The 17,364-nt window shown below is 38.9% G+C and overlaps 1 protein-coding gene across 7 annotated transcripts in view; it reads left to right on the top strand.

Annotated features, from left to right (window-relative positions):
• Positions 1–17,364, top strand: part of CDK14 (cyclin dependent kinase 14) — a 320,024-nt gene that overhangs the window by 298,077 nt on the left and 4,583 nt on the right. The window lies entirely within an intron of this gene.

The following is a 17,364-nucleotide window of genomic DNA, read 5'->3' as shown; positions in this document are numbered from 1 at the left end:
ATTAAGAAAAATCTTTTTCTGTAGGCAAAGAGCAGCTTGTTTTCATTAATTTTATGAAGAATGTTGTTTTTCTTGGCTGAAAACTTAAACTCATGGGACAAAGGAAGATTTATGGGGTGATCCACAAAATCACACAGGTTTTGTGTTGCAATGCTGTTTTTGCAATGACCACTAGAGTCCCTATAGCTGAAAGTTTATCAGTGTTTCTTTTTATAAATCTCTATTTTCAGAAAAGGGCTTTTATTCAGAGATTAGCTTTGAGCTAAATATATGCACACAAAGTCTCAGTGTATATGTAGTGTGGTAAGCATGTATATTTTAATGTAAACAATTCATAATACTTTAAGAACTCTTACATTACAAGGAAACATGAATCTGAAGTAAGAATGGCTATTTGGACCTCCCATTCATAGACTGCATGCGCTCCTTTGTCGTTACGCTTTATTTATACATATGGAAAACTCTCCAGCAGTTGCAGAAAGCCACTAGAATAGAAGATCAGAGACACAGTGTCTCTTGCCCTAAACCTTCAAGGTGTGAAGACCACTTGTGAGGTGCTTGGGCTGAAGATCTGTGCACTGTATAAAGTTTTCATTTTGTGATCATGAGAGTGGAGGTACAGAGCCCAAGATGAGGCTGGGTTATTGGGCAGCTGTTTGACTTATTTCTCCCTTCTGAGTTTTGACCCCTTAGATTTGAAGTTCAAATTCAGCTATAACTTTGACATACGTATTTTTAAATGAAATGCTATGTTTATTTAATTAACTGTATAAAATGAAATACCTTTTGTATCTTTAAAAATCTCTAAGAAGAGCAGTAGTTCACGAACAGTAATGAAACAAATATCTTAACAGAATGCTCTTTCATTCCCCATAATGTCAGCAAGAGTGTCTACTTGTTTAATATTGTAGTAAACAGAAAACTTCATGGTTCAGTGCTTAAGCCTCTGAGCTGTCTCCCCAACTGTTCCTGGCTGCCAGTATTTTACTTACTCAACAGGAAACTAATTTAATTAGTACAAACAACAGGCCAGTATAGACGCCTGTATGAAATTCTTTCAGTTTTTAGAAGGCATATGCTAAACTCTCTATATTAGATAGAAAAACAGAGATCATGAAATTTACACAATGGAATATCTGTTATCTTGTATTATCAAAGGTTGCCATCTCAAACTATGTTACTGTGGTCTTGCAACTTCAAACCAGACAAAGTGTTTCAGTTGAAATACATAGAAGCTGATAGTAAATTTGAGCCGGGCTTATGTTTCACAGCACAAATCTCTTTGCCCTATTTGTGACTTAACTGGGAAGATGTACCATTAGTTATTAGCAACACTGTCTTCTCCTAAAGTCTGCTTCAAGAACTTTATTGAAGTGGCAAATTCAAACAGTAGTTAGGAAATACAAAAATTAGGGTTTCGAATTTTATTTCTTCCACCTGTGATTTATGCATACATCTACAGTCTTCATTTGCTGGATCATATACTATTATTTCTTTAGGACCCCAAATTGCTTTTTACAGCATAATTGATTGTGAACATGGATAGTTACTGTTTCTTCTCATCTTCATCATTCAGTGTTTGCTCCTATGCATTATGGCTACAACATCCATAGCCTGCACCAGATATGGAATCATTAATTTCCATGGAGGCTTTTCATGATGCATTGTATTTAGTTCCTTGCCAGCATTGGGAAGCCACCTTCACAGTACCTCCATGAGCTGAGATGGCACAGAGGTGTCCATTTTACACACTAGGAGCTGAGGCACAGGGTATTAAATGTAGGTATTAAAATGGCAATTGTTAAAAATAAATCAATTTTTCTTGCCTGATTTCTCAGAGCTCCTAGCATCTTTTAGTGCTTAATATATTCAGACTGGATTTCATTTTGCATTGACCTCAGTTGGAGCAGTGACTGCTCAGTGTATCAGCAGCCCAAGCCAGGAACCATCTTGAATTATACAGAAAAGAATTCCCAAGTGAATTTCTGTTAGAAAAAAAATAAATAAAATAGGTTCATGTAACTTCTCTAACATCACACAGGAGCTCTGATAAAACTTTCCTAGTGTCATGTAGGAACTACAGCAGAAGCAGGACTCAAATGCAACTTTCTAGGCATTCAGCTACTGAAATTTTCTTACTTTTGTTCATCTCCTGCTCAACTTACTTGTGACCTTCCAACTTCCACAATAAAGGAGTCAGGGGTCTTATTTTCAATAAAATTCTTTGTCTTACAAAAGCAGTGTATAGTTTGAGCAGTGAACGTGGCAAGGGTCTCATGTGAGGCAAGGAAATGATCATGTGTTAAAGACTACTACAGATGTAGAAGAGATTAGATGCAATATTGCACAAGCAGTTTTAACTGCTTTCAAGAGTTGTAATTTCCCAAGTTTTCAGAAACTGAGGAAGTGAAAGAAAGAAGTTTTGGTGTATGGAATCATACTGATGCCTTCTTTCACCTTAATCGAGATGTGTTGTCAGAGGGATTCACACCTTTCAATCCACAGTGTGAGGCCAGCAGGTAGCAGTAGGAGGTGATTATCCTCTGTGTCAGGCTGACACAAGAGAAAACATGGTGCACTGTGAAAACAAGCATACCTGCTGTTTGTTGGACAGGAGATAATGTTGTGTGACCCAGGAATAATAGGTCCTCCTGCCACTGCTGGAAAGACATGTAGCCTCCTGGCTATATGCACTTTGACGTCTACCCTCTGCCTCTCCGTGTCTCCTTCAGCCCCTTTTCTTGACAGTCACGTCCCTATTCCCTAGCCTGATCAAAAAGGAGTGAGCCACGGGATAGCACTCAATAGTGCCTGTCCTGATTACTGACTGTTTGACTTGAAAGGTATTTTTAATATTGCTCTGCTGCTTAAACCCTCCCTATTCCCCTCCCCTCCAAAAAAAAACAAAATGTCATTTGCAAGGATGGGAAGAGGAGTCCATCCCTCTCCTTATCGAAGTTAAATGTTATGAAAGTGGGTTCCTTCTCTTTCAACATGTTATCCTCCTGTCTGTTTTGTTTGCCTGCCTGTCCTGGTCAAAGATTGAATGACTGAGAACGTGGCAAATCCAGGCTTTCTCGTTTAACCACTATTAATCACTTGACATTGCATTTAGAGCTAGTTTGCACAAGATATATGAAAAGTAAAGAGCCTCACTTGCATGCTGGCTTAACTGCCAGGAACATTTTCCCCTCCCATCTGCTGCATTCATTATTATTTAAAAGCAAATCAGGAGGCAGAATTGGATTAGCAGAGTGGGTGGCACCAGTGGAAAACAAGCTCTGTGTTGGCAGTCACCCTGCCAAGTTCATGTGAAATTGCCCATTTTAGCTGGCAACTTCAGTTTAGCTTGGTGTGATGACATATGGGCCTGGAGGGTAAGAATCTATTTCCATATTATAGCAGCTTCTGCTGTGAAACCTCATAGTTTGTAGCTGTGTGGTTGCCTGGCTTCATCTGCAGAGTGCCCTCCTGGTCTGCACTGCCACGCTGGGCTCCTTGGCCATCATCTTGGCTTTTACGTGAGGTCCTCCTGGCAGCTCTACCTATGTGTCGACACCAGCTACTCCACTGGTCCCAAGCCATAAGCGTGTTGAATGTCAAGAAGCAAAATAGGGAAGCTCATAACCCCCTCATCTGTGGGGCTCCCTGAATCAAAGGAGAGAAATCAAGCCCTTGCTTTGACTCTTAAGGGTCAGTAGTTTCTCAAAACAGCAGGGATATGTATTTTATGTTTAAAAAATAAATAACGTAGTGTGTGTGTTATGCATCAACTCTAAACTCAATCACCTCATAAATAGTCATTTACAAATGAAAAATTAGCTTCTTTAAATTAATAAAAATCCCGTTTCAAATATTAGTGTTCTAAAATTTTCCAGGATATGGTTTCAGCATCCAGTGTTGTCTATTGTACTTCTGCATAAAGGAAGTTTTGGTGCCTTGCATTGAAATCCATTTGACAGGGATACCACCAACTTAGTCAATTCTGTAAAATAAGCTCAAGGATATTTCAGAAACCAGACTGCCCCTAAGTCCCTCAGCTGTGATTAGTGAGTTAACAATAACATTTCTTATTTCAGAAATCTCTTTTTCATCCTCCACTTACTATATAAGGAAAATAATTAAAATAACTCTATGCAAAGCCCTTTCAAAGCACAAAGTATGTATCTTTCTGAGTTTACAGTACAGTTATTGTCAGTTATTACTTGTAGGGATAAAAATGTTCTGAGGGGGGAGAGTTACAAGCTGTTGACATGCCTTTAAACTATTTATTATAATTGCCAGAATTTCCAGAGCCTTTTTTGATCACTTTTTTTTTTTTTTTTTTTTTTACTTTGGGCATGCTCTACTGCTAGATCTTACTTTATAAACCTTTGTTTTGGTGGTAGTGAAGGGGAGCAGAGAAACCTCACTGGTAAGTGTATATGATCGACTTCATTGCAATGTGAAAAATGGAAGAGTTTATTCCTATTAATATTTGTTATCACAGCCTGTGCGTGGTAGCAACCCTGGTCTAATGTAGTTTGCCAAAGATGGACAAAACATGATGTGTGATGCCATTAAAAAACCCTAAACCCTTTTAATGAGGAGATGAGGTGCACCTCAGAAGATGGGAGTCGGTGCTCAGGTCTGCCTCCCTGCCTGTGCCCTTATCTCTCTGCTCATGCTGTGGTGGGGGGCTTGGGCTTGGGCTTCTTACGCGTTCTTAATGGGTTGAGAGAAGTGTCCGGAAACAGGCAAATATGTCCCAGTCAATCATCAAAATCTAATGCTCTTGAATATGCATGTATTTATCACCAAATGGCTGCAAAATTGGAGCATAACTCACCAGTAAGGTGGTTAGATAGTGTCACGACTAATATATCAAACCAAAGGCCTATGTTTTGGAAGGATTTCATTCTGTGATGAACTCAATTTATGAAGTCCCTGCTGGGGGTGGGAGATGTGATCAGTGTTCAGGCTCCAGTGGCAGTGTCTTTGTCACTGCCTGTGTGGAGACCTGAGCACATCACTTAGGCTCAAAGAGGCAGTTTAATTCTTTGTTCATTCTTTGTGAGCTAGTTACTTATTTCTTCATACGTAACTGTTACCATCTTTCATACCTAAATTATATTTTGTTTCTGGATCAAATTAAAAGGCTCTGTCATTTTTTGGAAGGGTCTACTAATCTGAGATAATAAGGCAGTGTTTATATTCAGAAGCCTGTATTTTAAGGTGAAAAGGGCTAATGATACACAGAAAGTCACACTATCTGTTTGTAGAAAGCAACACGGTGTTCTCCTGATGCATCTATTTCACCTTCTTTTGATAATCAGATCCAGAGCATGTCTGATATAGAAATGCTGGGTATCATTCTGTATTGTTATTATCTGCCCATCTGTTCTGCTCTTTTTTTCTTTCCTTTCCTGTAAAAGTTTTCAGCCTCATATCTTTGATATTTTTCATAGAGACTAGCTACACTTTACATGACTCATAAAATGAATACCAGCTAATCAAGTGGATTGAACTTCAGTTGGCACAAACAAAAAGAGGACTTACTGTAGAGCAGTGCTGTTCAGTAATGCTAGAGAAGTTTCAGTTTGAGAAAAGCCATCATAAATGAATTTGTATGCCCACCCAAATTTATTTTAATTAAAATCATCCATGAGTCTTGGCTGTTGCTTTGACTACTAAGTACTTACAAATAAGCTTAATAGACATGTTTGTTTTTTCCACAGCTGTAAAAATACATATTCTGCTACATGATTGTTTTTTTATCTGATTTGTTTAAATAGAGTTAGGTAAAGATGCAGTTTATAGGGAAGGTTAAAGGGTCAAAATCCTATTTAATTAACTTATATCCACTTGGGAAGCAGCCAAGGTAAAAGAATGCAGTGAAAGTAAGCTTCAAATAATATGAAATCTTTGAAAAGGACTAACCACCTTTGGTGAAAGGCTTTCCTGTTCTTAACCTTGTGTCATTTAAACTATTTAAATGAGCTATGCAAAACCTTACATTTATAATGGAGCTTCAAAAAAAAGATTAAGTATTTCTTGCAGTTACAAGAAAACTGATGCTTATGGCACTGAAAAAAAAGTCTTTAGTACTCCATCTTACCATGATCCCTCTCTTTGCATACCACAAAATGCATGGTATGTTGTGCCTGATTTGACATCTGCTTTTTCTGCCACATGTATGAAGCCTCTCAAGTGTGTGAGACTGCTCTTTAAAAATATGTCTTTCAAAAAACAATTAGAAGGAGGAGGGAAGCCTCTGTAATATCTGAAGGAGGCCTGATTTTCAGAGGGTGTGGGTGCTACACTGATTCTAAAAGTTGTGTCTATGAGAAGTACCTCATGCTAGATTTCCCAAACCATGCATTATATTTGAACATCTTAGTCATACAAGTGGAAAAGGTTCTTACCACAGCCAGAGTGGGAACTCTGAGAAATAAAATCACTGAGCTGCTTTGTGATCTCTTTATAAACTAGACAGGATATCCTCATTGCTGTAGTGATGCTCTGTAGAGGTGCCAATTCTGGAACATTTTTTTCATTTAATGCCACAGAGACCGCACTGGGGAAATATTTCTGTTTCAGTGCTCCATATGGTTTTGTATGTAAAAATGGAACTGGCAGGGAAAAAAGCAGCTGGCCTGAAGCTGACAGTAATTATTTCTAATGTCACAGATTTTCGGCAAGAATCCCAAGAGAGAGCTGTATAGGCGAAAGGACTGCATAGCAGTATTCAGTAAGCACCGGCAGAACCTATAGGGAATCAGCACAGAGGCAAGCAATATCCCATATAGACACCACTGCATTTCCTAAACTGGGATTTCTTTCTCCCCTGCCCCCTTCTAGTATTAAGAACTGTTGGGTTGGGAAACAATTAAGTCCTAAAAACGTAACTCCAAAGACTTCCTGATCTCTCTGTCAAAACCATTGTATAGCATTCATGGTGTAGGTGGACACATAGCCTAAGAGCTTTGGACATAATGGTGTTTGGAACTATATTCCAGGATTTAAATACATCTATTATTTAAACTTGCCATTAATTTAATATACTATAATTGTGGGAAAGATCCTTCTGATTCAGCATGTGAGGTCTGCTTTCTCTCTAATTTTATGTGTGCTTAAGGGTTGCAGTGCTGTCCTAAAAAATGTATTTTAATTGACATGACCACTCTGGTATGATGCTCAGTCTCTGAAAAGCCACAGCAGCAAATAGAACGTATAACCAGATGGTGCATAGCTAGAAGGATCTTTGCTATCCAGAATGCAACTGAAGTGATGTCTGTTCTGTCAAGCTAAACCAAAAGCATTCATAACTCCACATTCCAGATTAATTAAGAATTCCTTGTTCGTTTGAAAAGTACTGTCTAGGAAAAACACTAACAAAAATAAAAATGCAGGTGAGAAATGGATTTTTTTTTTATTAGTTTACCCAGCCCTCTTTCTTCTTTCTTGTCCATCTGAACATTCATTCTCTCTTTTGCAAGGAAGAACTAACAAACATAATTCCAAGCTGCCTGTAGGTACTTTCGGGGTACTACAATGATTTTGGTAATGATAAACATTCACACGTTGTTTTCTTAATGTTTAGCATTTATCTGTGGGGACTAAGATAATTTATAGTGTTGTGATCCCTTGCAGAGGTATCTTTAAATTCGAAGGAATCTTTGTTTTCTGTAAGCCAAAGTGCAAAACGGTCCACACCCATCTCAAGACTATCCCATAGCTACTTTGCACTGATTACACTAGAAGCACTAAATTTGTTCCAAGAGCACTTATCTTTCAAGAAGTAACTTGGCTAATATTAACAATCACATGTATGCAAAATTCCCTGTTTTTAAGTACCTGTGGATCTCTGCATGAGTCAATGCTTAATTTTTGGGAAGAGGTAAATGCTAATGAGTCATCTGGCAGGCATTTAGTCTATCATATGTCATTTTCTCAAGCAGACTTTGCTTCAGGGATAAAAGCCATGACAGGGAAAACCAGGAATAAATTTCCAAATAAATTCTCTGAAGTTATATACTTGTTATTTTAGATGGGGGCCGGGGGGAGAGGGGAGAGGAGAGAGATGATCAGGCACATTATCTCATTTGGCTTTTGAGTTGGTCAGCTGTTGTGCTTCAGATAAAAGAAATACACTTAGGTTCAAGTTGATAAATAGCACTGTTAAATAGCAGTGACCGTCAGTCCTGAGGCTGGCAGTCAATAAATTTAATGCGTGGTATTTGGATTAGGGCACAGTTGATCTCCTCTACCTGACTGAAGGGTTGTATTCTTCATTCAAAGCTAGATACTGACCTATAAAGAATCAGATGCTTTTCTATCTTTCTGAAGTCTCTGAACTCTGGTTAAATATGACTTGAAGCCTCACAAACTGTTAAACATATCCTTGATATGTTGGCAGGCCAACATATTTTTATTGCTAAAAAAATGAAAACCAACCCAAAAAATTCAAGGAACTTTTTCGGTCAGAGGCATGGGCTCTCAGCCATCTCTTACTTGCTGCTCCCTTGAAATATGTACAGGAGATTATCCTTATTAGGCAATCTTATGGGTATTCCCAGATCTTTTAAGTATGGTTTTCTTCCCTTTTAATTAGTAGGTCATTATGCAACAACTTCTCCCTAAGTGTCCAGCTAAGGCAGATTTCACTGTCTTCCTGGATACCTGAAAATAATTAGCCATTTGTGAGTTGGGAGGTGGCTTCAGACTTGAGGAAGTGATGCTTTGTTATGAGTAATGCACTGGGGAACTGCTGTTGATGAAAAATAAAGATGTTGTTCCATGATTTTGTCTTTGCAGGTAAAAAGAGTGATAAATTTCTGCCTAGCTCTATCTAGGCAGTTCCTTCTCGCTCCCTCACCAGTTTTCAATCCTGTTAGTTGTGCTGGTGCAACTGTATCTGAGTTTGATATAAACTGGATCCCTGGGATCTGCATTAAAAATAATCCCACTTCTGATACTTTTAGTGATCCAGTGTGCAGGGAGTCCCACAGACAGTTTTATCAAGACAAGTGACAGGGACACAAGTTGCAGGGCGGGAATAAGGAGTGATGTTTGAGGGCAGTGGGAATTCCTTAAGCTGGCTCTGCCACAAAGATGAGACATGGTGGAAGGGTACCACAGCTCAGCTCACTTGCACCCAGTTGCTTGTAGTTGAATCTCCAGTCCCTTGGCTGTTTGGTTTAGCAAGAGATTGCAATGAGGAAATCTCACCAGCTCTTCCTGGTGTTCCTTTTCTCCAGAGAGGGGTTCAAACCAGTAACAAACCTGAGCATTAATGGCTGTATATCATCTTCCAATGGGTATGTCCTTTTCTCAGTTCTGTTATCTGCAGCCATTAACTGATAGGCTTTTTTTTTTTTTTTCTTTCAGATGTTTTAATTAAGCTATCTACAAATCTTGTTCAGGCATAACATTTACTTATCTGTTTCTGAATAGAGAGCTGGTTCTACAGCTGAGATAAGAATCCCATTGTGCCAAACAGTGGCAAAAATTGTAGGTTTAGGTTCTCATTGATTCAGGGAGGCAGCACTTCTCCAGTTCACATTCAGTCAGTTCCTCTTTGGTAGGATATTTTGCAAGTTACCAGGGTGAGAAGCATAGCAATTCAGACACATCACACTAATCAGAAAAAAAAAAAAAAAAAAAAAAGGGCTTGCTTGGGTTTCTTGCATATTGGAATCTAGAAAATCTTTGAGTTACATCCTTCAGTTTTGCTACTGATATAATCACAAGTGAAAGTTTGTGCCTTTATAGGGATTCAATTTCGGAGCAGACAAATCTTTAAGCCATTAAAAATATAAACAAGATACTGAATCCTGAAGCCTTTGGAAAAGGAAAAACAAACAGGAAGGTATAAGAAGTTGTAAGGATTTGGCCATTTGTCAGCTTCGAAAAGTATGTTCTTGCAAACAAGTAGCACTAATATTTTTCTGGTCTTGTGTACCAAAATCCTCAGTTTGCTTTTTTGTTTTTAATAAGGTTTCTATGGCTTTGCTTGCAAACTATATTGAGCTCAATAACACTGCTATTTTTGTAGTATCTTCGTCTGAAGTATTATTTTTCCCAGCTCTCACTCACAGAGGGCTGTGCTTTATTCTTGAAAACTAGAAGACATGTAGTAGATTCAGCCCTGGCCATTTTTTATGTGAAGCCTTATTCAAATGGTAATTGTAAAAGGCTTTGTGGACTTTGTTCTCAACTCAAAGAAAAAACTTCAGCTGTGGGCAGCTAGGGTAGGAAAGAATTTTTGCTGAAAGACTTGGAGAAAACTAATTTGGAAGTTACCACAATCACTCAGAAGTTAAAGGTGTACCTACAAATCAACTGTGAAACCAGTCATGTTATCAAATATCATGGGAAGTGAATATTGTGTATAAAATACATTACAGTGAAGATCGGGACTTCTATCCCTTTTTTCCTAACAAGACACACTATGAAGGAATACATTATATTTTGAAGAGACCTATGTGCAAAGTATGCATGGTTGGTTTGCAATTATAGATACACATATACGCTACTTAGCAACTGGTGTATAATTTAAGGGTAAGCCTTGGCTCTTCAGAATCAGCCTCCCACACTGGACTGTTGGATGCGTGTTCACAAGGTCCTAGGTGATGTGGGACAGTCACGTTGGACTCTTATTGTACATAAAGGTACCATTTGGAAAACTCACAGTCCAAGTAAGAATTTCAACAACTTCCAAAGTTTGCAGCTGTTCTAATATTGCATTTTGTTAAGTTTAACTGTATTTATGTAATTTGAACTATTGATGGATCCAGCTAAAATTGGAAACTGAGTTTGGGAGACACTCTAAACCCAGAGGCTAGGATATAAAACAAAGCCCCTGTTAAGGAAACAGAGGTTACAGAGGGATAAACTGACTTGCTTACAGTCACATTCAGTAACAAAGATAAAATCTTGGTTTCTGCTTTCCAGCCCCATGTGCCACAGACCTCTCACCTTCAAAGGTTATGTCACTTATTTAATGTACATATACTCATAAAATAATTCAGTTTATATCTGTGTTACTATTCTACCTTTTTATTTTCTGACTAGTTTACAGTCCTTGTCTGGGGCTTACTTCTTTTAGGGTCATCCACTCACACCCACTCTGAAACTGCAGTCACCTCCCATATGTAAATCCCTTTATTTGGAGTTGTGGTACTCTGTTCGGACGCAAAGTCCATCTGTGAGAAATTCTTTGTGGGAAGAGGAATTCTTAAAACAGAAGTGTGTCCATATGAAATCTGTATTATGATTCGTCTGTTAGAACTGTGGAGAAGAATATACAGCAATTTTCATGACAGAAGATAGAGTCTAGGAAATCCAGTGTGTATAAGAATACAAATATGGTTACTAAGTCACAGGGGAAAAGAGCAGGAAAAAGTTAATCAGTAAACCCTTTGTTACTTAACTTGTCGAATGTGGTTTACCTTTAATGACTGATAGCAGTTATTATTGTAATGTGTAAATGTCCTATAGAATGCTGCATCTGTGAAAGAATAACAGCCAACCATTGCCAAGATAATCCAGAGGTGTCGTTTAAAACATTAAATGAGATTAAATATTGCTAAAGAAATGTAAAGTGAATTGGAAAAAACGTGGCCCATGTAATGGAAGGAAGGTGAGGATTTTCTGCCTTTATTAAGTTGTGTCTCATTCTAGAAAAAAGATTGGAAGTCGCATTCATAGTGTACTTAGCAAAGGAGGTTACACCAGATGTTGAGGCCACACAGGTAACCTGCACGTATTTTGCTAAGGCTTCTTTATTTCTTTAGTTACGGTGGTGCAGGATCCTGAGCTGACACAAAAACTGACCATGTCAGCAGGGGCTTTGACACAAGCTGAAATTAAATTGTTACAATTCAGCTTCATTCAGCTCCAGAAATTTGCTTTGTAAAGGCATCACAGGGAAGAAGATACTTTGTTTCAGTGCTATTATAGAAGTGATGCACATCCACCATTTTCATGTGTGTTACAAGGTATTTGAGTTCAGGAATCACATACCAGCCTATAGCATAAAATATTAACTTCAAACCCTTCTCAGTTTGTAAAAAAATCAGTTCTTCTAGTGTCATTTTTTTTTTTTTTTCAAATAAATTTTTAATGACAGCCTTAAGTCTTGCCTCTCCTCTGTATTTTGGGGCATGGATAACGAGATAAAACTAAAGCCCAGCAGAAAGCAATTTTAGTAATCTTATATTTAGCCTTAGTGAACAGTATTCCTCAGGAAACCACAAACAAGGTATAGTCCATCGAAAAAAAGCTTTCAACCAAGCTGGGCTGTGTACTGAAATAATCTTTGAACTAACACCTCTGAAGATATGCAGAGCAACTTTATAGGCAGCAGTCTACTGAGCCTTGTCCATGGGGTAATTCAGAGCCGGAGCTAACAATATTGCAGATCATTTATTTTTAATATATTAGAACAATTGCATTTCTTTTAAATCTCACAGAAGTAAAACTTCCCTGTGAAAGAGAGCACTCGTACACTGTGAAAATTGGATACTTTAAAGCATATGTTTATAGAAATATATTTATGTATCCATGCTTTCCACACACATTCAGACTAATACATACACATTATTTGCATGTTTGCATTTGTGCACATATATTATAGACACAGATCTAAAATAAGGCATGTATGCATGTATTTATGTATATATATATATTTGAAGGGGAAAAAGAATTTATGGGAGGCTGACTGGATTTAATTTGTCTGCTTGTATTTAGCACTTAAGGGCTTATATGCTCAGTTTGCTCAAAAGAGTGAAGAAGTACTCCTTGCTTATGCCTCAAATCAGAAATGCATGAAGTGCAGCTGCAGAGATAATACATTCTCCCCAAAGGCTTTGGCTGAGCAAATTAGGTGTCAATGGGGTGCCTGCGCAGGCAGTACTCTCTCTAATTAGTCTCTTGAGCCTAGTTGGTGGCGGGTATAAGATGATCTAATCAATTGGTCTGTGTCTGATGGTACGTGTAGAAATCCTAGCAGGCAGAGCTGTCTCCCACAGGTCACTCACCTGCACAGCGGGAACGCTCATTTTCATTTTTCATCTCTTCCATCACATGATGCTGACAGTTGGTTTTAAGAAAATTGAATCCAAAAAATATCTAGTTCACAGGGCATGTAGGTCAAAATAAAGTTGCATTATGGGTATTGGTGATCCAATTAATTAATATTTATAGCAACGAGTTGCATGTAGATATTATCTGAGTGCAAATAGTATTGATAATGTTTGGTTGGCTTTTTAAAATGACTTCTGTAACAAAGGCAGGAATAAAAGATGTGGGGAAAAATCACCTGTTAATAGTATACTTTTTTTTAGAGAGGATGAACAGTATCTGTGGTGTGTGCATGTGTGGTAGAGGGAGAAGCAGAAAGAATATATTGTTGATGGTCTTAAATACCCTCCATGTTTCAGCTCATAGAGAATACAGTATCTCCAGTTGTCAGCTCACATTTTTATTTTAAATCTGGCATTGTAGAATGAGTCCTCTTATAATGATGCTAAATCAGCTGCCACATAAATAGACCTCTACTCTGAGTGTGCTTTGCATGCTAAGGACTCTGTGGGAGCACTGCTCTGCCCTGTGTGATAATTTATACAAAAATTAAAAGCACCTAAGGAAGGATGCTGATGCTGCCAAAAGGAGCATGTACTGAATTGGTGATCTGCATTTTTACAGGAAAGGACATTCTTTTGCTAATTAAAATAAAGAAAAATATTTGAGATTTAGTCACCCTCCTCTGTCTCATGTCTTGCGAGCGTGATTAATGTTTAAATTACAAGCTATCCCTTCCTAGAACCACTGTTACATCAACAGCTACTGCATTCTGAAGTTGTCATCTGCCATTTTTAAGGTTGGTTAACACCTTATTTTATCCCATCTGGGATCTGGGACAAATAGGATGTATGAAACAGATGATTTCTCTAGATAACAAACATACAACTGAGTTTCTTGATTTAGGTCACTTGATATTTCAAGCACATCGTTAACTTGCTTGTAGTCTTCTATTAGGTTTAGTAGAGAAGTCATGAAAATCAAAGTTACCTGGACCTGTGGTGAAAAATTCGAAGTTCATTTAACTTAGCCTTAACTGTCTGTTACATTTCAGGTTTTGTTGTTGTTTTGGGGTTTTTTAAAGAGATCTGAAAGAACCCTATTTTGCTCTTGGGAAATCACAAGTTGTAAATATTCCATTTAACAATTTATACTTTTATAAGCAAAGCTGTGACCAGAGGTCATAAACACAATCTGCCAAGTCACCAGGCAAAACTTTGATTTGTGTGATCAGGAAAATATATTAAATTCTAAGCAAGGATATTTCTAAAATATATCTTAAAAAATGCAAAACTGGAGTACTAAGTCATCTGGGAACTGAACAGCAGCACTGTGTGGTGGGCCCTGCCTCGGGTCTTGGTTGTGTGAACAACTGATGTGTCAGTTCAAGAGCCCCACTGAAGAAACAATGTTTTTTTAATAAAAAGATGGGTTCACACCAATCTTAAAATTTTGTGTTTATTTTGTTACGTATTTTCTGCTGTGGACAGAGACAGCCTTCTCTTCCTCCAGTTTAGGGGAGGTGTCTACTTGATATGAGTCCCATCTTAAGCAAAACAAAAGTGAAGAGAAGGAGGTCTCCTGTCCCGCAGCACAGCAAATGTTATGTATTCCCAGTGTAGACACCAGGCTTGTTTGCTGTGTCCAAGATCATGCGAGGATTTTACGCACAGTGAGCCTCGGAACAACCTGGCCAGTGGGGTGCTGGTGCGAGCAGCGGGTCTGTCATGCAAGCCGGCCTCCCGAACCGGGCAGGCAGTGCATTTCAACACGTCTTTGGAGAAACTGTCACCACTAGCTGTTCCCTGGTTCCAGTTGCACTGTGTCTTCTGGCCTTTCCCAGCCAGAACCACTGGACAAACGTGGTGTCAAATTGTCTTCTTTTCCAGCGAGTCTGCTGTTTGATCTAGTCTAAATCTTAAGCCTATGCAGAAGGTGGGAGGTGGCATTGCCCACCATACCACTACACAGGCTCTCGGCTTCGCAAGAAACCAGTTACTCCAGTTGCAGCACTGGCATGGCAGGACCCAGCAAAGTTGGAGCTGCTGGAGTTGTGATCATAAATCTGTCAGCTGCCTTATACTAAGCCAGAGCAGGAAAACAAATGGATTCAGTAAAAAAGTTTTCAATCTCCCATGCACATTTATGTAACCTCTGCTCCCATTTCTTAGTCCTCTGTGTTCTGCCCTCAGCCTGCATTGGTGCTGGCAGTGATTGCCAGTATGCAAAGGGGTTTTTACCCTGTGTTAAATGGTAGCAGCTGTCAGTTTGTTAATTTCTAAGGAGGCTTTAATGTTCTAGAGCTTGATTCTGGAAGTGCTAAGCCTCTGATGAAGGTATTCCCCATTTCACAGGCTTGGGCACTGCCCTGGAGAACATGTTGTCAGCTTTTCCTACAGAGCCAAACTTGAAGCCAGAAAATGTACCATTGTCACTAGGAAATTGTAGCACAACCCTGGGAGAAGTGTGATGCTCATCTCCTTTAGAAATTTCCCTGAGGTCCCCTGAAAGAAATGAAAAGTTCTGTGTAATTAATGTAATTGCAGTTATTCGCAAATCTGAGCAATTCGGTAACTCCTGGAAGAGCCTCCACCCGGAGCCATTTCTATCCAGATCATTTTGTTATCCATCCAAGATGTCCCTGCTGCTTATGATAGTCTCTGGAACTCCAGCAATTTGGGTTTAGCCTGAAATCAGGCTTCTGGGTCTGGACAAATCTGGCTTCCAAACTGCAAGCCCACCTTCCACAGCTGTAGCATGCATGGTGGTGGGGGCAGATGAAAGGTCAACGGTGGAAGGAGCTTTGGGAGTTTATTTGCTTCTTTGTAAGGAGGGGCTCCAAAAAGGTCATCCCTAAAAAGTGCTTTTGAAGGAAGGGAAATGTGGAATTTGGGGAATATTGTCAACAGTGTTTCACCACTGAGTAGTTGTGAATCTCTGCATGTTCCAAACACTGCTTTTCTTTTTAAGGTTATGAAGGGTAAACTAAATGGATCAACTCTACTGTATTCCTTGAAACACAATTTATTGGCACTTCAGCCAAGCTTCTAGACCCCGGGGAAGGTGGGACTTTCATGTGGAATAGACATTCCCCACAAACTCCAGAGGTGTTTAGGAAACAACTCGAGCAGGACTCAAGGGGTGGTAGACCAAGCTCCAAGAGAGCCCAAGATGCTGCCACACATCATTAAGAACAGGCTTTTGTTAATCCAATTCAGGTATTCCAGCACTTAATGGGCAGAAGAAGAGCTCTCAAGAACCACGACAAGAACCCTGGAAAATATGAAAGTTAGATGCTGTGTAGAGATTAGACTGTTTTGATGAAAGCCACAATTAAAATGTTATGCTTGAAACTGCAGTTCAAAACTGATGCCTTGTTTTTCTCCTGCTTTTGAAATGAGGGCTAGACTAGATTCACTGGCACCTGCATCCAGTTTGATTTAAATAGTTTTAGGACATGCTAATACAAACCAGTTTCATGCTCAATGAATATTTCAGCATTCTTTTTCTTAGGTGCTAAAATACTTCTGTATCTGTCTTCCTGCAACTACGTCTGCAGTTAGAATCCTTGGTCTTGAAAAACCTTGGAAAACAAATATATTTTCTACTTTAGAAAAACTACAGAATTTCTCAGAAAGTCTTACTTTATTATTTGGCATAGATTTCTACTTGCCATTTATTAAGAGTTAACTATATTAAGTATAAAATCCTTCCAATGGCTTCAGTCCATCAAGCCTTCAGCTAGCCTTTACCTGGCTCTTCTTGCAGTTGTTGGATGCTTTGTTTTAAAATAATGTTTCCCACATTCTCAGCCTGCATCCTGTTTTGTCTAAATCTCAAAAAACATCATGATACCTTCTTGCAAGTCCAATCACTGCTTTGAGCCTATACAAACAGGAATCATCAGCAGAGTGAAAGACAATGTAAGTGAAGCTATTGATGTGGTGTTTATTTTAGGTATATGAAAGGAGAGGTTTTAGTTAACCTGCCTATTAACAGAAAAACACTGAAATAAAAGTGAGTGTGTTTAAACACGGCACACCGAGGAGCTCCATAACCTGGTTGCATTTGCAGAAATGTCTGTGATGTGCCCCAAGATACCTCAAATAACGGCTGGGAAGCAAACCTGAGGAGACCTTTTCATAAAGTAGTTGCAAGCATTGCTGTGAAGGTGGCCACTATGGACTCCATGAGGAAGGGGGCAAAAAGAGCTTGTAACCTCCTGAAGCTGTGCCAGCATTTAGCAACCCTCCTTTGCATTCATGGGGTGTGACCACCTTTAGAAGAGCCAACTGTCTA

This window comes from Tyto alba, unplaced genomic scaffold (assembly GCF_018691265.1).
Source record: "Tyto alba isolate M040663 unplaced genomic scaffold, T.alba_DEE_v4.0 Super-Scaffold_38, whole genome shotgun sequence".
Taxonomy (NCBI): domain Eukaryota; kingdom Metazoa; phylum Chordata; class Aves; order Strigiformes; family Tytonidae; genus Tyto; species Tyto alba.
This window is presented reverse-complemented; position numbering and strand designations above follow the sequence as displayed.